Source organism: Ixodes scapularis, unplaced genomic scaffold, assembly GCF_016920785.2.
Source record: "Ixodes scapularis isolate PalLabHiFi unplaced genomic scaffold, ASM1692078v2 PGA_scaffold4__175_contigs__length_147842914, whole genome shotgun sequence".
Taxonomy (NCBI): Eukaryota; Metazoa; Arthropoda; class Arachnida; order Ixodida; family Ixodidae; genus Ixodes; species Ixodes scapularis.
In genome coordinates this window covers 18,569,007-18,591,667 of record NW_024609879.1, presented here as the reverse complement: position 1 = coordinate 18,591,667, position 22,661 = coordinate 18,569,007, and the positions used below count along the sequence as shown (strand labels likewise).

General features: G+C 48.9%; 1 protein-coding gene across 2 annotated transcripts in view; it reads left to right on the top strand.

The window, feature by feature from the left end:
• Window positions 1-22,661, top strand: part of LOC8028096 (protein O-mannosyl-transferase Tmtc3) — a 328,600-nt gene that overhangs the window by 66,646 nt on the left and 239,293 nt on the right. The gene's annotated exons all lie outside the window — the stretch shown is intronic.

Genomic DNA, 22,661 nt, shown 5'->3' with positions numbered 1-22,661 from the left:
TTATTTTTTTCTGAAGTGAGAGCAAAAAAAAATATCGAAGTACAGCTCCCGCGTCGCAGCCTGGCATTGTTTGTTAGCGCGTCTTCACCGCATAGAACTCCAGCTGAAGCTACAGCTGAGAAGCTTTTGGTGCAGGCAAGTCAACTGCTGTTCGGGAGTGTGATTTTCGCGGAAGGTTCTACTCATGCCCATTCTTGACTCGCAATTGCCTAGCGCACAGTCACTGTTTACAGCTAAAGACGCGCCACGGTTTGCCGCGGCCGCTTCCAACCGACCTGCTTTTCGGCTGTAACGGAAACAGCAATGGATATGGTATGAAAATCGTACGTGCTGCCACTGCGTAGCGGGCTGGTTGCGCCCATTGTGCCGATTTCAGCTGACCTCACCCCGAAACTTGGTGCCTAACGGCGTCGGCATCACCGGATGGGGACCATGCATTCATATTCGGGATATGAGATAACGATACAGCGAGATCCCTACTGGCGCTTTGAACGGTGAGGACCGACGGTAAGAAAGTGCAGAAAAAAGGAACGACGTTTACAAATCCCTGTAATGCGAAATTAGAGCGCAGCTCTTGAGGAGGAGAATGGGAGGGTATACACGAACTCAACTCTCCTACGTCACGCCGCGGTGGTGGCGCCTCGGGCGCACTTCCGGTCTGGAATGGTGGGCAGAAGTCGCGGTGCGAGACATGCATTCCTGCGTTCCTTTGGGAGAAACCAGACAAAAAACCAGCCTTCTCGTCAAAATGCTGTGACGGGGCTGTACCAAGAGAGTCTGGAAAGGTTTGCAGATCAGTTTTCATGTGTTTCTGCCCCCTCCGTTCGTCCGAGAGCGTGGATAGTAGCCGTGACAAGGGCAAACCAGACGCTGTCGAACTACGATTGCTTGTGCGGGCAACACTTTGTGCTCGCCAGATGTAGTTGTTCTGTTCCAACATGAACGAGAGAAAACCGCCAAGTTGTCCTGACCACCCGCGGGTTCAGTGCGTCTTCAAATTCACGCGGCCGCCTGATCGTTCGAACTTTCGTCTGCTCTTTCGAACTTGTCTGCTTTTTGTCGTCTGCTCGTTCAAACAAAACCGGCACGTAGACCAAACTTTGACCCGGTGATTGCAATAAGAAGTAATTGCAGGCCTCAAAAAACTTAAGTAGGTCGGTGTAAAAAAGTATATACAAGGTGTTGATCATTGACACCAGTGGCCATCACCGACTTCTTAGGCTTGGTCTGTTCCCGCTTTCGATTTTCAGTATCGACGTCGATCATCGCCTTTTTCTACACCTTCTACACTTTTGCAGCACGAGTGACGTTGCGACCGAAAATGGCTAGAAGAAGCTCATCATGGTTTTGGCGTCCATTCTGCGCCGTTCATGCGAATGAATCGCCGCACGTCAAATTATTTACGCAAGGTTTAGCGGTGTAACGAGCCTTGATAATTTCTCTCAGGCGATTAAAGTGGAAAGGCATTGCTATGAGGACGTCGAATCGACAATTCCAACGGGAAAAAGAGTATGCAGTCTCACACAGACGCCGACAACGTGACATTCCAATGGTTTGTTGACGCGGGACGCGGTGCTTCTTGCCCGCACTCCATTGCGCATCGGTTCGAACTGTCGTCTGCTCTTTCAAACTTGTCTGCTTTTTGTCGTCGGCTCGGTCAAACGACAGCGGCCCGTAAACCAAACGTTGACCCGGTAATTGCAATAAGAAGTAACTGCAGTCCTTAAAACACGTTTGAATTTTGGTTGGGGTAACTAGGCTAAGTGTAAACAGTAGATACAAGAAGATGTGGATCATTGTTACCAGTGGCCGTCGCCGACTTGTAATGCCCGATTCTACTTGCTGTTTTCAGCAGCGACGTCCACCATCTCAGCTACGGTCCACGCTTTTGCAGCCCGAGCGACGTTGCGACTGAAAATAGCAAGCAGAATCTCATCGTGCGAGTCAGGCTCGCCCATTCTGCGGCGTCCACGTGAAATGAATCGCCGCACGTCACATTATTCACGCAAAGTTTTGCCTCGATAGTTTTGCTGAAGCCACTCAAGTAGTCAGACATTGTTAGGAGGACGTAGAATCAACAATTCCAACGTGAAAAAGAGCACGGGGACTCACACCGACGCCGACAACGACGCAATTCAATGGTTTGTTTATGGGCGACGGCGGGCTTCTTGCCCACCGTCCACCGCGCATGCGCGGCGCCGATGGCGTCCGCTAGGGGCGCTCCGGTTTGTTTGTAAACATGAGTTGGTGTATGGAGAGCACGACCTCGCATTTCGTCGCGCTGATTCCTAGACAGAGTTCCCTCGACAGATAACTTCAGCTGGAAAACCAAGAGCCCTGCGAACCCGTAAACAAGACAGACACGTCGGACGTGATCAACTCTCGTTGCACACCGGGCAAACTGCGCCACGATAGGCACCCCGAGACACCGCAGCGAGACTCCACTTCTCTTACCGTACACCGATCTGTCAAGACGCTCTCCTGACCTTACGGCGAAGGAAGAAGCGAATTTTCCTACCCTCCTGACGAGGATAGAGACACCGTCCGCTCGCTCAACCAGCCCTCATATGTACGCGACGAAGACTTCACGGAAGTGGAACGAACTCTTCTGCAGGAAAACGTCGGAGTGTTCGCGACCCCCGAAAGAGAACTTGCGCTCTGCAAACACGTTGAACACTGCGTCGAAGTCGCCGACGAAAATCCTCTCCGCATACAACCATATTCGACCAGCGACGCCAACGAGAAATGTATTCGCGAAGAAGTCGACGAATATCTTCGAAAAGGCATCATACGACCCTCTAAGTCATCGTATACCTCACCCGTCATCGTTGTCGAATAACCGCATCACGAGTCGAGCCAGAAACGACCCTGCGTCGACTACAGATTGCCCGATGCGAAGACAGTCTAGCCCACTTACCCGGTGCGGCGTACTTACTCACATCTGCTAAAGACTGCCGGATCTCGTTACTTCACCAAAGTGGACATCAACAAGGCTTTCTCGAATATTACGATCTGCGAAGAAGGCATCCACGAAGCAGCGTTTCGGACATTTAGAGTCTGTCTGTGTGTTTTCGGTCATTGTACAGCGCCGGCCACGATGATGAATGACACGAACGACGGTTTCCAGGATCTCATCGCAAGCGGACACGTGATCGTCTACGTCGTCCACGTTTTGCATCTTCACCGATAATGTACCAGGACACATCGAACTCTCCGCCGAACTCTTGACTGTCCTCCGCGACCTAGGACACGGGTCGACATCAGAAAGTGTATCTTCATCGCGAGTATAATTATCTTCCTTGGCGTAATAATTCCCTAAACGCGAGTGAAAAATCTCCGAAAAGAATTTTCGTTCTTGTCCCTCGGCTGGCGTCGAACCAGCGACAGTCCGACGCGGTAGCACCACAACCGTAAATCATGTGTTTGTCTTTAGTCCATCGGCGTTTGGGCTTCCGCCTTCGTCTTTGTGCAGCCGAATAGACCAACTCCCCTCGCATCGCGGCAGATCCTCGGATTACACACGCTTCACACCGACGCCGCCCTCCAGATGGCTAGACGACTATGCATAACCGAGGATTTCTAGCTAGCTCGGGAGTGTAAGCGAATGCTAGTGAATAAGACGCGTAAGGAGAGCCTCCCCGCCTCAACCGGATGATGTGATCGGAGCCCGACCAGCCGGACTTTGACCCCCGATCCTGGAAACTCGAGCAACGGGAAGCGAACGAAGAGACAGAGTGGACTACGACAGGAACGAGAACGGACGCGAATACAGCCCTCTTGCGTCAAATTATTTCTCAGAGTTTTCATTGAATCGCTTTACAGTCTATAAAACCGTTCGTTCCGTTCTAACAGAAGTCCCCGTAAGATGTCGCCGTTAGGTGTCAAGTTTTGCAGTGACGATAGCCGGCATCAGTAGAAAAGGCCAAGGAGCCCGCCATGCAGTGGCCACACGCGCGATTAACGCGCTCTTGTAACACGAACTGTTGTTTGCGTTACAGCCGAAAAGAACGACGCGTAGAAGCGGCCTCGTCTTTAGCTGGAAACATGAGTTGTAATGGGAGGCGATTGCGAGTCAAGAATGCGCATGCGTAGAACCTTTCGCGAAATTCACGCTCCCGACCAGCAATTGCATCGCGTGCGCGGAAAGCTCAGCTCTCGTGGCAGCTCTCGTGCCAGGTGGCGGTTTGTACGGTGAAGAGGCGCTAAGAAAACATTGTCAGATTGCTACGCAAAAGCTCAAGTTCAACGTTTTTTTTTTTTTCTTCTCGTTTGAGAAAAAAAAAAGATATTTTGAATAAACTTTCAGAAATGAAAGGCAATAAACTGTTCCAACCACAGAAAGAATAAAACAAACACGGGACGAAGGACGACGACCTTCGTCCCGAGTTTGGTTTATTTTTTCTGTGCACGTCAGTCAATTTTACCAACGCGCTCTTCAGTTGAATCGATCTCCTTCGAAAATTGATATATTTTTTTATATTTTTACTCGGACCAGCTCGGAGTAGAACAAACGGCTGTGTAGGCAGCAACACTGACTTTTTCACGAAGTTAGATGATTTTATTTTTAAGTAGTTCGTAATTGTAGGGCTTCAAACATTTTTCATTTCTAATACTTGGCTTCCAACAGAAAAAAAGTTATAATTGCCAGGCCTAAAGCAATAATTAAAAGAAAGAAGGAAGAACAAAGTCTAGTATTTGTTTTTTTGTTGAATTAAAAATAATAATAAAAATTGCCTAATTATCGGAACATAGCGAGCTGAACCCGTTCGATTTTCATAAAATGAATGAAGACGTTGTTAGGACGTTGTTGGGTCCTTATTCGCTACCGAGATGCTCGGAACGTGCTTAAGGAGCCTTCTGTCATTATATGTGCTGCGAAGGCCTTGCCTCCTCTGTATGATGCATTAGTAATGTGGGTACAACTTTAGGCACGTTCTGCGTAAAACTGTTTTATACCCACACTAAAATCCGTCATTGTCAGATGTTCCCCTATACGTGGCGTCGCACTCCACCACGTCGTTCTTGCACTCATAAATAACGTTTTTCACCAAAAGTAAGACATGCAACAAAAAAAAATTCTCGTTGTCTATTTTGTTCGCCTAGCCACCTGAGCTTCAAAGACGCGGCGGGCAGAACTCGAGCGAGTAGCGCGAGCAGCGAAGCGTCCTCGTTCCGGGGTGAAGCCTCCGGGGTGCCTAGCTGCTCGCCGGGAAGGCAGACGGGACTGGCTCTGACGCCGACAATTAGTTAAACGATGCATCGGCGCGGAACGCTGCCGCTTGTTCGCTGCCGGGATTCCTGTTGCCTCCCCCTCCCTTCGGCCGGGCGCCGCGCCGCGAGTAGGGCCGGGGCTTCGAGCCCCGGGCTGGCGGCAGCGCTGTCGCCGCCAGACTCGCCGGCCTCCCCCCGGTCTCTGAATTGTGGCCTCGCTGCTTTTTGCGTCCGCGCGTCGTGGGCCTTCTTCGTTCGGAGGCAGCTCGTCCGCGGGGACGATGCCAGGCTTCGGGGTTCGGGTGTTTGCTGGTTGCCGGCAGATAACGGCACACAAAAGCGGGGGAAAACGACAGGTGGAAAGTGGCGACGACGCACGAAGGTACAAAAGAGGAACAACGTGCAACACGTTTCATAAATGAAAGACGTTATAATTCGTTTTTTGGACCTCGTGGCTGGCTGTACCCGCGCGAGACTCGGGAAGGTCCGAAAAAGTTGTCAGTCCGAACTAATTGTGAGCGTGCGCATGTTTAGGGAGCCGGAAGTTAGTCCGCCTCAGTGGCTGTCTGGGGTCTCGGCTGTAGACGAGAAATGAGGCCGGTGCAGTACCGCCGCCCGAGGTCTGGCTTCCACGTGCATCGGGCGTCTACACGACCACACACCCCACTGTACGATATGTTCGTTCAGATTGAAGCGGGCCGTGGAAGGGATTGGAGCCATATACCAGCCAGGAGACGAGGCATTGCGTCATCGTTACGGCATCCCCGACCCGCCCCGAACCGAATGGAGGCCGACGAGAGAAGCGGCAGAATCATTCATTTTGGTATCGCCGCGTACTAAAGTCGCGCTCGTTCTGAGACACTGCGCCATCTCCACCTTCGATTAGGTTTAAGGGGAGGGAAAGTATAGGCCTTCTCTCCTAGGTAGGAAGGCCTGTTTCTCCTGCTTCGCCTGCCAGAGTACAGCAAAAGTTGACACCATTGCTTGGTACACGCGAGTCTATGGGCGACATACACAATATTGAAGCTTCTACGCGATACTCGAAGGAGAGTATTGTACGGTGTGCTGCGATCATTATATCGGGTGTTTGGAGATCGGTATTTGTCGAGCGTTCAAACGCCCATTAAGAAACGATCAAACGGGGCGAGCACCCACATCTGAGCTGACAAACTTGCTCTCGTAGTGGAGTAAACAAAAGAACTTGACGTTGCCCGTGAAAGCCCGGAAGTTGACGATTGTCTTAAAAGTTCTATCTTCGCAGCGGCTTTTCCGGGACGGAGCGAATTCCGCCTAGCAAAGCTTTGGGGACAGAGACCTTTGTCAGGCTTTGAGCCTTTAGTCCCTGTCTCCATTTCGGTTGATTCCGGAAAATAAACATTCATTCATTCATTCATTCATTTATTCAAAAAAAAAAAAAAAAGCCTTCGAGCTTGTCGTCTGCTAAGCCTAACTCATCCAAACCGCCACCGACTCCGCGGTAAGTCCGGGCAACTCTGGTCTCATTGAGCTGCGCTACATTTTTCTCCCAGCTGAATCGCTCTCGACCAAAAATCATTTATTTATACGAAACGCGAGGGCATTTTAATGTCTGTGCGTGAGCTATTTGACAGGCTTCCCGAAAAGCAGCCAAAGAGTTCCAGTGCCGACAACAGCTTAGAATCGGGGGAAACGGCAGTTTGTCTCGTTCTTCCCAAAAGAGTCGCTTGGATTAGCTGGCGTCAAGCGATGACTACCGGTGGTGCCACTCAGCCCCAGCAAGCCAAGCCTCGATCCGCGATCCAGCCTACTACAATAGAGGTCGGGGGATGGAACACGAGCGCAACGTCTGCGTGCAGCTGCTACTTGTGCTAAAGCAGCGCGGGCGCCCATATGCAGCCGAACGCCCACGCGGCACACGTGTTCAATCTGCGGCCCGCGCTCGCCTGCGTAAGGTTACTTGGAAAATCCAGTGATAAGGTATGTTGTCACGACTGAAGCCGACGAGAGGATGAACAGTGGATTGAAAATAGTTTTCTTCGGCGAACTTGTGCCACATAAAATAAAGAACGAGCGTAGAGGCTGCAGGAAAGGCGAGCGGCGATTTGGCGACGTATCAGCAAGCGAGAGCGAGACTCACTCAGACAACGACGCTGTCGAGTGAGTGCGTCGGACAGAAGGTTCGAGCATCGAGCGTTCGCGGTGAGGATGAACAGGCACTTTCGAAACAAGAGACTAGAGCGAAATGATAAAAGTTACGCCCCGAGTAACAATAAACGCGAATCTTCTAGAATACCGTGACCGGGCGCAGCTTGCTCGGCCCTACGCGCGGCAATAAACATGTCTTGCACCTACGTCACATGATGACGTCGAGGACAGGTAACCACCATTGCTGGTGGTGGAGCACGCGGCCATTCGCAGCGGGAGCCATGGTAAACGGCGCCGCGCTCGGCTGTAGGTAGCAATTGCTGAGCATCCCGACGATCGTTTCGTCGGCATGCGGCGCGGCAGAGTTTAGCCGTCAAGTTTGTGAAAATGGCAGGGGAAGGGATGCGGCCGCGCATTACCTAGTATGCGGAACGCATTTAATGGCGGCGAGCGACGGCACTCTTCTACCGTTGTTTACGTTCGTTGACGCCTTTGCATCGGCTTTGCCTGTTTGCGACGTAGATGCCCTTTACCTCTTGTTTCATCACGCCGTCTCCGCGCTTCGAGCGCACCTTCGGGGATCCCTGCCGACTGCGGGCGAGTGTCACGCCGCGAGCACGGCCAGACGGCGATCGGTCGGCGGCGGCCCCTGTTTGCATGCTCTCCGAGACACCGCCGCCGGGGCATCGGCTTGGGCCGTCCGCGACAAGGTAACTTTCACAAAAAGCGGAGTTATATGCAAGCGAGCTGGTTAGGAAACATCACAATCTAAACCCTGAGACAAGGACAGTCGTCTTGTTCGTAATAATGAGAAAGCATTAACTGTCTTATGGAGCGAGCTGACGTCATCAGTTGGAAGCGCGAAAACGGCACCTGGTTTCCGGCGCCTTCGGTTCCATTGGCTGGCGCCCTTCGACGGGGCTCCCATTGGCCGCTTAGCCATGGCCTCCGAGATGCCGCGCTAGTACGCAGCAGACGACAAAGGGAGCGGACGAGCGGCTTGCTTGCTTTCGCTTTTACAACTCATAAGAAATGCTTAGCTTCTTGAAGATAAAGTAAGTAGGCAGGCGAGCTGGTTGATGTTACACATTTTTGAAAACCGGAGACGACGGACGAAGAAGGGGACAACACACAAAACGTCTCAAACGCAGCTACTAAATTTTATTTGAACAGTCGTTTATATAGCATCTCTCCCACACGTCTTCCTGAACTTCACACGTCACAGCAACTTTTAGCCAGGGTACATCTCGTCTTGACCCTTTCTTTTTTTTTTTTTTCTCTCTTCCTCTCTTTTATCACCTCACTTAGTTTGTACAAAGCATTGCAATACAAGCATCATCATCACACCCGCTAAAGTCGGACCCAAGGAACCACACCTTCACACCCCACGTAACCTAACTGGCAAAAAAAAAATTGATAACAACACAAAACTTTTTGGGTCGCTTCGTCTAGTCTGATAACAATTCAAATCTCCGAACTCCCTTCATTGTCGCAACCCCCGAAGGTCAGACCCAACGCACACACCTTCACACAAGCTGCAAGGCCTAACTCGCATCTCGTATCACGCACAAGCACGCCGCATTAAAACATACAAAAAAATTTACAACAGCAAAAATTTTCGGGTCGCTTCGTCCAATGCGATTGACGGCTGACTGATACAGTTTCCTACAGTCGTGATTCTAATTGTCTCTTTCAAAACTCTTTTTGCGCAATCTTTTTCTTTGCTTAAAACAACAGTAGACCCCCACACCGGCAGACAATTATTGCACTCCTGTACGTGTTTAGCAGTCTCAGAGTTTGAAGACCCGATCTTAACTGCCCTCATGTGTTCAAGCAGTCTCTCATTCAAGCACCTTTTTGTCTGCCCCACGTAGGTGAAACCGCAGGCCATTGGAATATCGTACACTACACCAACCTGGCAATCAACGGCAGCTTCTCTGTGCCGTTTCTGACAACCTCGCGCCCCTCCCACGAACGGCGTAAGCCTGTTCAACTTAAAGTCGGGAGTGAAGACCACCTTTATCTTGAATCTCCCAGCAACCGCCAACAAGTTGTGCGAAAACTTATGGAAAAAAGGAATGCACACTACCCTCTCTGGTTTCTCAATTTCTTTCCTCACTTCTCCTCTGAGTCTCACCACACACTTCCTTGCGACACCCTCCACAAGGCTACTCTTATACCCTGCATCCTTAATGCGTTCTAATTGTCTTATAACAGCTTTATGTACTTTGTGCCGACAAGATTTTTTCAAAGCGTTGTCTAGCAGAGACATGACCACCCCTCTTTTAACCAATTTGGAATGGCAACTTTTGTAGGGCATCAAAGGTTTTGCCGCTACTTTTCCATATTCCCAGCACAACCCGTTCACCGTGTCCAACCTAAGATCTAAAAACTGCAGCTTACCTTCAACAGGCTCCTCACTGCTAAAGGACAACTCAGGCGCTGCTTGTACTATGAGATCTTTGATCTCAGGCAGTGCTCCCTTCTCAACCGAACATATCAAAATATCATCAACGTATCTCCTGATCAACACTGACCCTGTTGGGAATGATTGTACAATTTGTCCCAAGGCCGAATCCAAAGAAGCCAAATAAATCTCGGACAAAGCCGGTGCCAACGATGAACCTATACAGACCCCTTTCTTTTGAGCGTATTTGCCCCCCTCAAATTCTACAGCTGTGGAGTTTAGATATAATTCCGTTAAGTTAAGAAAACTTCCTACGTCTATCCCGGACTGTGACTGGAACCGAACTAAGTTTTCCTCCAACCAGTCCCTTACTCTCGAGAGAAGCAAAGGTTGATGGAGAGAGTAATACAAGTCTTTAATGTCTAGTGACATGACTTCGCACTTCTGCTGGTGGAAAGGCACCAAACAGCTCACAAGCTCTTCCGACTTTCTGAGACCAATAGGACTGTTCAACTCGATTGTCGACAGACAACCTTGGAGGAAAGTCGACACAACCTTTTGCCAAGTTCCATTCTCGTTGACAACTACCCTAAGCGGCAACATAGGCTTGTGGTCTTTTAGAAAAAATTTGATAGAAAACGAGTCCCTTGTGATCTCTCCAATCTTTTTCGCCACTTTCTCCATCTCACACTCATTCAGAATGGCCAGCACATTCCTTTTTATCTGTCTGAGGTTAACCTTGACAGGCTGAAACAACCCCGCAATCGCTGCTCTTGATTTCTGTCGAAACTCGGGCTCTGGCAAAATCGCAAACTTCCCGGTTTTGTCAGTCTGTAGCACTGAAAGTTTACCCACTTGTAACTCTTTCTTAAGCTCATTAACAGCTTTGAAATCTCTTTTTTCAGGTCTATTCCCAGGACCAACTAACCTTGAAACAGCCTTAATTGATTGGTCTACGAAACCTTGCCTCGCGTCCATTGGAACCCTCGCAGCTATGCTGTGGATGCACGACACAATATCCAACCTCGACGGCTCAACGTTCAAACAAAACTTGGGACCTTTTTCTAACAACGAAGCCGAACGCCTCGAAACGACCACATTCATTGGGTTAACCACGTTGGACTGCTTTGCACCCACTTCCTCCTGCCCCTTCTTATCCGACATTGAATTTTCTTTGCAAAACCTGACCCCCTCTTTCATTAAAGCATCTTTTCTGCTGTTCGACCATAATTCTTCTTTTTTCCGTGCAACACTCCCCTTCCAAAATACATACTCGCTTGAAGTACGGAACATGTCTCCTCGCAGTACATTCCAGAACGACTCACATAACTGCAGCAGGAAACTGTATCAGTCAGCCGTCAATCGCATTGGACGAAGCGACCCGAAAATGTTTGCTGTTGTAAATTTTTTTGTATGTTTTAATGCGGCGTGCTTGTGCGTGATACGAGATGCGAGTTAGGCCTTGCAGCTTGTGTGAAGGTGTGTGCGTTGGGTCTGACCTTCGGGGGTTGCGACAATGAAGTGAGTTCGGAGATTTGAATTTGTGTTGTTATCAATTTTTTTTGCCAGTTAGGTTACGTGGGGTGTGAAGGTGTGGTTCCTTGGGTCCGACTTTAGCGGGTGTGATGATGATGCTTGTATTGCAGTGCTTTGTACAAACTAAGTGAGGTGATAAAAGAGAGGAAGAGAGAAAAAAAAAAAAAAAAAAGAAAGGGTCAAGACGAGATGTACCCTGGCTAAAAGTTGCTGTGACGTGTGAAGTTCCGGAAGACGTGTGGGAGAGATGCTATATAAACGACTGTTCAAATAAAATTTAGTAGCTGCGTTTGAGACGTTTTGTGTGTTGTCCCCTTCTTCGTCCGTCGTCTCCGGTTTTCAAAAATGTGTAACATCAACCAGCTCGCCTGCCTACTTACTTTATCTTCAATCATCCTACCCGATGCAGGCATTGTTCCGTGTTCGTCGTTGTATCTGTCATCTCTTCCGCCGTCGTAGGTGTTTGTGTTCGGCTTTTTAGTGGTCAGCAAGTTAGGTCATCGGGTTGCAGCGTTGGAAGCGGACCTGATCTACCTGGGATTTTGCATAAGAAGACGGTTCGTCGACCAAGAGAAGTTCAAGTTCATGTCCTCACAGGGGGGCCATTGGAACTGCAAGGAGAAAGTGCTCAAGGCCTACCGGAACAGTCTCACGATGGAACTCAAGGAACTGCTGCAGTTATGTGAGTCGTTCTGGAATGTACTGCGAGGAGACATGTTCCGTACTTCAAGCGAGTATGTATTTTGGAAGGGGAGTGTTGCACGGAAAAAAGAAGAATTATGGTCGAACAGCAGAAAAGATGCTTTAATGAAAGAGGGGGTCAGGTTTTGCAAAGAAAATTCAATGTCGGATAAGAAGGGGCAGGAGGAAGTGGGTGCAAAGCAGTCCAACGTGGTTAACCCAATGAATGTGGTCGTTTCGAGGCGTTCGGCTTCGTTGTTAGAAAAAGGTCCCAAGTTTTGTTTGAACGTTGAGCCGTCGAGGTTGGATATTGTGTCGTGCATCCACAGCATAGCTGCGAGGGTTCCAATGGACGCGAGGCAAGGTTTCGTAGACCAATCAATTAAGGCTGTTTCAAGGTTAGTTGGTCCTGGGAATAGACCTGAAAAAAGAGATTTCAAAGCTGTTAATGAGCTTAAGAAAGAGTTACAAGTGGGTAAACTTTCAGTGCTACAGACTGACAAAACCGGGAAGTTTGCGATTTTGCCAGAGCCCGAGTTTCGACAGAAATCAAGAGCAGCGATTGCGGGGTTGTTTCAGCCTGTCAAGGTTAACCTCAGACAGATAAAAAGGAATGTGCTGGCCATTCTGAATGAGTGTGAGATGGAGAAAGTGGCGAAAAAGATTGGAGAGATCACAATTGGGACTCGTTTTCTATCAAATTTTTTCTAAAAGACCACAAGCCTATGTTGCCGCTTAGGGTAGTTGTCAACGAGAATGGAACTTGGCAAAAGGTTGTGTCGACTTTCCTCCAAGGTTGTCTGTCGACAATCGAGTTGAACAGTCCTATTGGTCTCAGAAAGTCGGAAGAGCTTGTGAGCTGTTTGGTGCCTTTCCACCAGCAGAAGTGCGAAGTCATGTCACTAGACATTAAAGACTTGTATTACTCTCTCCATCAACCTTTGCTTCTCTCGAGAGTAAGGGACTGGTTGGAGGAAAACTTAGTTCGGTTCCAGTCACAGTCCGGGATAGACGTAGGAAGTTTTCTTAACTTAACGGAATTATATCTAAACTCCACAGCTGTAGAATTTGAGGGGGGCAAATACGCTCAAAAGAAAGGGGTCTGTATAGGTTCATCGTTGGCACCGGCTTTGTCCGAGATTTATTTGGCTTCTTTGGATTCGGCCTTGGGACAAATTGTACAATCATTCCCAACAGGGTCAGTGTTGATCAGGAGATACGTTGATGATATTTTGATATGTTCGGTTGAGAAGGGAGCACTGCCTGAGATCAAAGATCTCATAGTACAAGCAGCGCCTGAGTTGTCCTTTAGCAGTGAGGAGCCTGTTGAAGGTAAGCTGCAGTTTTTAGATCTTAGGTTGGACACGGTGAACGGGTTGTGCTGGGAATATGGAAAAGTAGCGGCAAAACCTTTGTTGCCCTACAAAAGTTGCCATTCCAAATTGGTTAAAAGAGGGGTGGTCATGTCTCTGCTAGACAACGCTTTGAAAAAATCTTGTCGGCACAAAGTACATAAAGCTGTTATAAGACAATTAGAACGCATTAAGGAGGCAGGGTATAAGAGTAGCCTTGTGGAGGGTGTCGCAAGGAAGTGTGTGGTGAGACTCAGAGGAGAAGTGAGGAAAGAAATTGAGAAACCAGAGAGGGTAGTGTGCATTCCTTTTTTCCATAAGTTTTCGCACAACTTGTTGGCGGTTGCTGGGAGATTCAAGATAAAGGTGGTCTTCACTCCCGACTTTAAGTTGAACAGGCTTACGCCGTTCGTGGGAGGGGCGCGAGGTTGTCAGAAACGGCACAGAGAAGCTGCCGTTGATTGCCAGGTTGGTGTAGTGTACGATATTCCAATGGCCTGCGGTTTCACCTACGTGGGGCAGACAAAAAGGTGCTTGAATGAGAGACTGCTTGAACACATGAGGGCAGTTAAGATCGGGTCTTCAAACTCTGAGATTGCTAAACACGTACAGGAGTGCAATAATTGTCTGCCGGTGTGGGGGTCTACTGTTGTTTTAAGCAAAGAAAAAGATTGCGCAAAAAGAGTTTTGAAAGAGACAATTAGAATCACGACTGTAGGAAACTGTATCAGTCAGCCGTCAATCGCATTGGACGAAGCGACCCGAAAATTTTTGCTGTTGTAAATTTTTTTGTATGTTTTAATGCGGCGTGCTTGTGCGTGATACGAGATGCGAGTTAGGCCTTGCAGCTTGTGTGAAGGTGTGTGCGTTGGGTCTGACCTTCGGGGGTTGCGACAATGAAGGGAGTTCGGAGATTTGAATTGTTATCAGACTAGACGAAGCGACCCAAAAAGTTTTGTGTTGTTATCAATTTTTTTTTGCCAGTTAGGTTACGTGGGGTGTGAAGGTGTGGTTCCTTGGGTCCGACTTTAGCGGGTGTGATGATGATGCTTGTATTGCAATGCTTTGTACAAACTAAGTGAGGTGATAAAAGAGAGGAAGAGAGAAAAAAAAAAAAAAGAAAGGGTCAAGACGAGATGTACCCTGGCTAAAAGTTGCTGTGACGTGTGAAGTTCCGGAAGACGTGTGGGAGAGATGCTATATAAACGACTGTTCAAATAAAATTTAGTAGCTGCGTTTGAGACGTTTTGTGTGTTGTCCCCTTCTTCGTCCGTCGTCTCCGGTTTTCAAAAATGCTTAGCTTCTTGTTTTCTCCTGTCTCAGGGTTTAGATTATGATGGTAACATTGCGTTGTTTACCAGTACTTCCCGAAATCGTAACCTGTTTTGCTACAAGCGGCTCCTACAGCCGATCGTCAAATGTTAAAGCGCGCAATGAAGCTTTTTTTTTTTTTTTTCGACACAAAATTTTTTTGCATTAAAATTTCGTCGGCGGCATATCGAAAATTTCTGCGCGTAGCGCAATCGTACCAACGCCGAAATATTACGCACGTACTTGCTAACGTCATCAGCTTAAACTTGACACGTTTTTTCTAGTTCACACGTAAAAAAACTAGATATTCTCGTTGAAAATGTGGTGCATGTCCGGGCAGTTAGCGGCCTCCTACGCCTTGGGAAGCGCATCCGCGCTGTGTAAAGTCAACCACCAGCATGTGGTGGGGCCCCGTCCTTCCTTAGCGTGACATCACGTGCAAGGCACGTGTACGCATGAGGTGTTGGTTAAAGGGATGCTGAACCGAAATCTGGATTTCACGAAACACGGCGGCAAAAGCGTGCAACGGGATGCTACGAACACCAAAACATCACTTATGCAGCGATATCTCGAACGGATGACCGTATTTGTCAAAAAAAAAAAGAGGCATATTTGACAGATATGTTTACGTCATGTTTCTCCGAGAAGGAGAGGAAACGGCCTTGCGTCTTGTCCGCCTCGCCGCCTTGACGGGGCGAAGCGAAGAGAGGAGGAAACTAGGTATCTTCACGTCACGCGCCTTCTCGGCCTCGTTCAATCTCGACCTCTTTTTCCAAAAATACTGCCGTCCATTCGAGATATCGCTTTACGAGTAGTGTTGTGGGATTGTAGCGTCCCGCCTACAGCTCCTGCATTGCTTTCTTAAATGCAAATTTCGGTTCACCATTCTTTTAAAGTCGCTTCCAGGGTTGTTCGAGAAAAAAGAAAACCGTCTTTTTCTTACCGCGAAAATGGCATCGTCGAACGCTAAGTCCCCGTCCCATCGTGGTGCTGGTGGTTGAACACCAGATGCCAACAGTGCCAGCGCTTAGCGTCATCTAACTCCGAAAATTCTCTGCGAATTTGGGATTTTTTCAACGAGCAAATGGGCCCCGTTGAGACGCCATTCATCTCATGTATTCAGGAGCTTCGTTGGCCGCCATTTACACACGCTGCGATATTCTGTTTCACTATTAATCGCAGTGTCTGTACTTTATACCGGAATAAAAAAAAAATATGAAAACTTTCATAATTAGTGATGCGTTTTATTAGAAAATAAATCCTGCGCTCCTTTCTTGTTGGGACACCCGCTATTATCTTGTCGGTAGGGGTGCTCCAAATATTTCGGTAAATCAAATATTAAAATGTGGTCGAATTTCCTTTGTTAAAACATACTCTCAAGTGGTGATAAACCACCGATCGTCCTGTGCCAATCAAGGTAGGGACCTAGTTCTGAATTTATTTGAGATTATGCTTGGGGCTTCTAAGCAAGAATGGTTGAAGACAGTCGTACATTTTCATATATCAAGATCACGTAACTGCAGTAATCAAATTATCAGGTCGTTGTAGTTCCCCTCAGATACACTATCTGACGTTTAACATGTTGCTGAAGCGAGTGACGCTGGGGGGCCACTCGACCACGAGAGCTCCCAATTTCGCAGCACTGGATAGTGCTCATTGAATCTCGTTAGCAGACGTAGCCTTGGGCTCTTGTATAGTTTTCCTTTAATATACATTTATTACGGCCTTCCTCAGCACTAACACTGCGGTGCGCAGTCGCGATTTATTTCACCTTGATTCCCATTTTCTTCACGCTTTCGCTATACAGGATGTCACTTTTGGGATCAAAGCGGCGCAAACGAGAATGGGCCGTCGGCACGTTTGGCAGTGGTATCGCATCCTGAGCCGATCGTATCGGAGTTGCAGAACGGTTCCCAAGACTCTACCGAGTTATCCCCATACGCAGCTTGTTGGTGGCCCAAGCCACCAGCCCTTTAACAGTCGAGACGCATATGCTCCAAATGTACTGCGATCGCGGGCGATCTTCGGGTAACTGCGTAGACTAATGTTGTACTTATATTGTCAGAAATGACAGGCAGGGACACGATTAATGAAGAAGGAAACTAAACGTTTAAACTGGCAAAGTTGCGCCAAGGAAAAAAAAAAGTACGAGCGTCGAGATAACAGAAGCAGGCGTCCAAGTATCGAAGTATCGGCGTGACAGCTGGCGTGCGAGACTCACTCGGCAAGGCCGTGCATGACTTCTTATCTGCTACAGTATGTTATCTGGAATATTCTGCCACGAATGTTCGAGTGTCGAACTTTCGAGGTAAGAGTACGCACGAAACATCTAGAAAAATGGAGTAGAATGAATTGATAAACTTTATCTCAAACTCCGGGCATCGCACCCCGGACGCCCGCGTGGGAGCTACGTGCGTTCTCTCTCGGCCACGCACGCGGCAATATTATTCGCCTATCGTGCTACAAGTATACGATGTACGTTTTTAGCGTAAAATGTGCTTTTGAGGGGCTTGGTGCGACGAACTTCGGGCGGCAAGCGAAATCGTAACGAGCAAACGTACGTCAGACGTTCGTCGGTCACGTGAAATCCGCGACACTTGACGGAACCGATACGTTTAGCAGATTTCTTTGAGTTCACGTACAAATGTTTTGTACGTATTGTACGGACAATATTTTTGTCGAGCATTTCCGAAACAGGCTACGATTTTTTTTTTATGCTCTTCTTTTTTTTTCTTTTTGGTAAGAGGCACGAAAACTGGGTAGAAAACGTCGTTGCATTTGCGTGCCAAGTTCGAGACCAGTCGGAGTTCATCGTCAGTCATCTCCTGCGGGGAATTGATTGTAAAGAGTGAAACCACCGCGTTCGTAAAGCCTGCCGACATTTGGGCGGCGAGCATTTTCGATGTCCCGTTGTTTTTGTGTGTCCCTGTGCAAAGCTGTCCTGGCGTTAGGGGAACTTTCCCAGAAAAATCTCAAAATCATTCTTCGCTGTCAGAACTCGTTTATGCGTGCGGAAAGCACATTCGGTCGTTTCCTTTCTTTTTTCGGGCAGTTTTCTTTTATCGTGGGAAACGTCCGGAATTCAAGGAAACATTCGAAGCGCACACTAAACTGGAAACCTGAGGATCGAGGCAGGGACATTTTTTTTTCCTCCATCTTCAGGCGCCCATAAATCTCGGCGTGTGTTTTAGTTCATTTTCACAATCAATAGGAATGTTTCGGGAGGTACGAGTCTCGGCGAAAAAAAGCGACCGTGGCTTTTGTCGTAAATTTTTATATTTTTTAGTGAAATGTCTAGTATGAACGACTGAATTTTTCGCGAAATTCGCTAATTGAAAAAATATCGCGAAATATTGATCTCGCGCATATGCTAACGGACACATAACACGTCATTCCAAACCGCGAAGCTTTCTGCCCGTGGAACATTCCCGGAAGCTTAATTCTGCAAAATTGAGGAAATATCGATCCCGCGAAAATAAAGTCTTTTATGATATACGGATTTTTCCGCCGTATATCATAGGACATGCGAGCTGGTCGGCTTCAACGTAAGCGAGGCGTTCGTCACAGGCAGCGTCGGACAGGTAGGACAGGTGCAAACTCCCCGGCATGAAGCTCACGGATAAACGGCGCACCTGGTGTTTCTTTACGACGTTCGTCGAAGCACCGACTGGGTGACGGTGCAGGTTTTAGGAAGCGAGTGGCGGCGGACAGAAGCGTTTAGTGAACTGAAAGACGCCATTTTGTGTCTCGTCATCAGCATGAGCTGTGGGCAAAAGAACTTATTGTCCGCATTTGAACAACACCTTTTGACGGTGCCCTAGGTATCTGGCAAGACCAGTGCTATACGCAGGACGTTGCGCACCTCGACCGGAAATGGCTATACGCACGACGCGAAACTTGTTGGGTCTCGTGGAAAACCAATTGTCAAAACGAGTTTTTTGAAGCTGTAGCGTAGCTTAGCGGAAAGGTGTACGCTTCATACGAAGCGGTAGCAGCGAACCCAAATTCGATCCGGAGTCGGCATATTTTCTTTTCCTTTTTTTTTTTCGTACATTTCTTTTTTTCTTTTTTTTTTGAATATTTGGCGATATTTGCGACATTTCGTTTTTAGAATTATCACTGGAAAAAAAAAATGAAAGACGTTTACAACTCCCTTTAGTGCCGAATTAGAGCGCAGCTCTTGAGGAGGAGGAGGGAAGGGTACGGAGGGGATGGTATGCCCCCCATCGCTATCCGTACCCTCTCCTCATCTACTCCTCCCGTGCCCCTCGCCTCCTCCCCTGTTCGTTTTCCTCCTCCTCCTCCTCCAATTATCATTGAAAAAAAAAGAAATGTCGACGAAACTTCTCTGATCTAAATGGAATGGGTCTCCTTTTCCGGAGGTACAATGGGGGACAGCGGGGCACGGGTTGCCGGCTGGACGCCGCGAGCACGACGGAGCCAAGTGGGTTACTAGTTTTGTAATTAGCAGCCGCAGACTGTCGCCGCGAAGCGGCGTGAACGTAGGCTGGGGGAGGAGGAGGGTTTAACACGCTCCCCAGTGATACACGTGTCACGCGCCGTCTGGAAAGGGCGATTCAAATGGCATGAGCTCTCCGCGTCGTGCGCATAGCCATTTCCGGTCGAGGTGCACGACGTCATGCGTATAGCAACAGTCATTTGGCAAACGGTCGCTGTCAGCTGCTTGACCACAGGGCATACAACTATGGCCGCCAGTGAATATTCCCTATACATGGATTGCACGTGACGTCATTCGAAGATCGCTCCGATGACCACCTGAGAAGGGGGGAAGAGGGAGCTCCCGTCTTATCAGGATCCTCTTTTGTTCCTCCCGGATTTGCACAGGCGTCGCTATTCTCCTCCCAGAAGATTGTAAAAGATTAACCCGTCACTCAAAATCCTTACAAAAGCCGCTTCCCTCTTACATGGTGGTCAAAAGTATGCGATGTGACGTCAATGCAACCCATGTATATGCTTCGTCACGCATCTTGGTTGTCGTCCCTCGCAGAAGGAAGTCCTCACAGGGGCTATTTCCGGATCCCGCAACGCGTGGGTGCCGCGCGCTCATCGGCTTCTGGAGCTCGTTTCGCGTCCGCCGCTTCGTTGAGTCGGTATGGAATCGACGAGAGCGTGACCCCGCCGTGTCGTCTCCCGGGAACTGCCGGCGGCGCCGGGTAATTCCTGCCCGCGGAGATCCTCGAACCGCCGGTGCAGAGCACTCGGGAAGTCTCTCCGCGTGCCCATCGACCGCAGGGGTGCGAAGCCCGGACGGTGATCGCGTCGGCGCCTCATCAACGCGCTCATTCCACACGAGTTCCTCCTGGGTGCCCGCCGCAGCCGGACGACACGGTCTCGTGGAGGAGCGGCGCCGCCTTCCTTCCCTCCGCCAACCGAGCCACGTGATCGGCCTTGATCCAGGGCTGTGCGGAGAAGCCGTGACGCTCCTCGGCGACGGGCGCACGCCCGCGTGCCTGCGATCGAACCGGGCTTTCTCGGATAGGAAAGTACAGGCTGTCTCAAGGAGCGGCCAGGCTCTTTAAATCGACCGCAAAAATCGGTTTCTTATCCTATCGCGCTACGATTTTGCGCAGCATCGCCAACAGGTGGTGCATTTTTTTTAATAAAATTTGCGAAGAGCGGACTTACCCGAGGAAAAAGCAAAACAAGAAAAAGGCATAACTCCTATGGAAACGCAGGAAAGCCACCAGTCTTCAAACAGTAGGGCGCCATATTGCTTGAAGGCCGGTGGCTTTGACCGGTGGCTTGGCTGTCTCAGATGCAGCTCAAAGTCGGGAACGACGGGGAGGGTCGCTGCGCACGGGGGATGGTTTTGGGTGACTTCCGATAGAAGGCGCCACGACAACTTAATACATTTTAGGGATACTACTTTTCACGCATTGCTCTATGCTCAAACTAAAATTAAAAAAAAAAAAACAAATTAAGCACGAAATTGCGCAAATCGCTAACTTACAAACGACATCCCTCAGAGTGCGTCACACAGCAGTTCCTGTAACCGCCACACGCGGCTGCAGATCGGCAGATAATTCGTTTTTTTTTTCTTTGCGATTACGCAGTGGAATCGCTGTACTTCGGGGGAAGGATGCAGGTTTTCGTTTACTTAGGGAACGGCAGCAATATAAAAACACGAATGGTAAATTCTTTCAACCTTAAAATCGTGGCACTGCCTAACACTCCCTAATGGTACGTTTACACCTGAAAAGAAACCCGCCGCCGCGGGAGCGGATCCGCTCCCGGCGGCGGCGGCGACGAGCGGGTTGTGTTTACATCTATTTCCTTCGAGCAGCGGCGGCAGCGCCGGCTGCGGCAGCGGTTCCCGTAACATCTCGCCAAATATGACGAGAAGGCGCGAAAGTTCTCGCCTCAGCTCCCTCTCCCGGGCGTTGCTACTCCCGGAAGAACGCGTACTCGTGACGTAGGCAGCGTCGCGCCGCGCAAGAATGTCACTTCCGGTCAGCGAAACGCCTCATTCGGCGGCAGAAATAGGTCCTGGACCAAAACGGCTCGCCGCCGCGTTTTCCGCCCAGCGTTTCGCCCCAGCGGCAAAGCTGCGCGGATTCGCTAGCGGATCCGCAAGTGTAAACGTAGCATTACGCTAGGGCAGTTTTTCAAAAATGCGTGCGCGTGTGAGCGCGCGCGCGCGGTTGGGGGGGGGGGGGGGGGGGGGGGGGTGCTTATATTTACGTTTTCAGAACCTAATGGTGGAGTTATCCAGTTTCTGGGTCTGTCGCCGTTTCTCTCAGAAGAGGAAAAACGTGTTTGCTGGTCCTTTCTTTCGCGCTCTGGGAAGGCGATGCTTGACTACAGGTCCTACCGCTCAAAAAATAATAAAGAGAGGTTTTGCCGTTTCATGCCTTGGATCGGCCCTCAAGAAGTCGTGCGTGCACTCGTGGACGACAGTTTCATGGGGCAGGTGAATAAACTGAGGGTTTCGAGGTTTCCGTTGGGCCTTTTGCTTGTTTCGGGCTCACGTCCGAAACAAGCAAAATGTATAGAGAAGAGAAAGGCAGGTGTGGAGGGCAGCTAAATGATCGCAGTCTTCTAGCTTGATCGGATTTCAAGTCAAAGGTCGATACGGGATCCCCGTTGTGTTCGCAGCTCCACAAAAAAAGAAGCCAGGTATGCGCGAGAGTTATCTGGCGCTGAAAAACGGCCGCAGGCTGAGTGCGGAAAAAAGCATCAACAACCACCATAATATGAAGATCTGTGACCTCTACATCGGGTGTCGTCACCGGACACGCCTGTCGTGTGGAAGATCTTATGTAGGCCAGGCATGCATGGAGTTTAAATGATAGGTCGAGAGAGCACGCTTACTCCCTTAGGGCTACGGTTGAGGGACTCCTACCGCTAGATTGCAGGGATTGTTTATGTCTCCCTTTTTTTGGTGACGCGGTTGTTGCTTGCAGAGACGGAATGACTCGAGAAATAATTGAAGCATTATTTACTTCTTCGCTGGCAGACAGATGTGTCAGTGAGCCATCGGTATCCGAGAAGAAGATATTCTACCTTCGGTCTAACATGAGTGCCAATTTGTAAGGCGCTATCTCTGTGGCCTCTAGTTGCCTGGTAGAAGTGCGTTTTAATCTCGCTGTGTGTAATCTGTTTACTAAGTTGCGTTTTCATAGAATAAAGTTCAGTTGCGAGTCAGCGGTTGTCAGGCCTGTCGTGTTCGTTTTTTCTTCGTCGTCCGTGTTTACGAGGCCGCATTTTATCATATTTGATACAGTAATAATAATAATAAATGTTTATTTCTCCATCACATCCACGATGGAAGGAGACCGATGAAAAATGCTGCATAAATGCAGCTTGACGAGTCCTCGGCCCACTCCCTGCAATCAGCAGCAGTGGCAGCTCACAAAGAACACAAAGTAAAAAGAAAAGAAGAAAAAAAATACAAGCTCAGTTAACAAAAATAGCGAAATGTATCGGACCGACACTTCAAAATATGACACTGCAGAATGGAGCAAATTTACCTCTAACAATTGAATAAAAAAACTATGACTATCACAACAAAATCACAC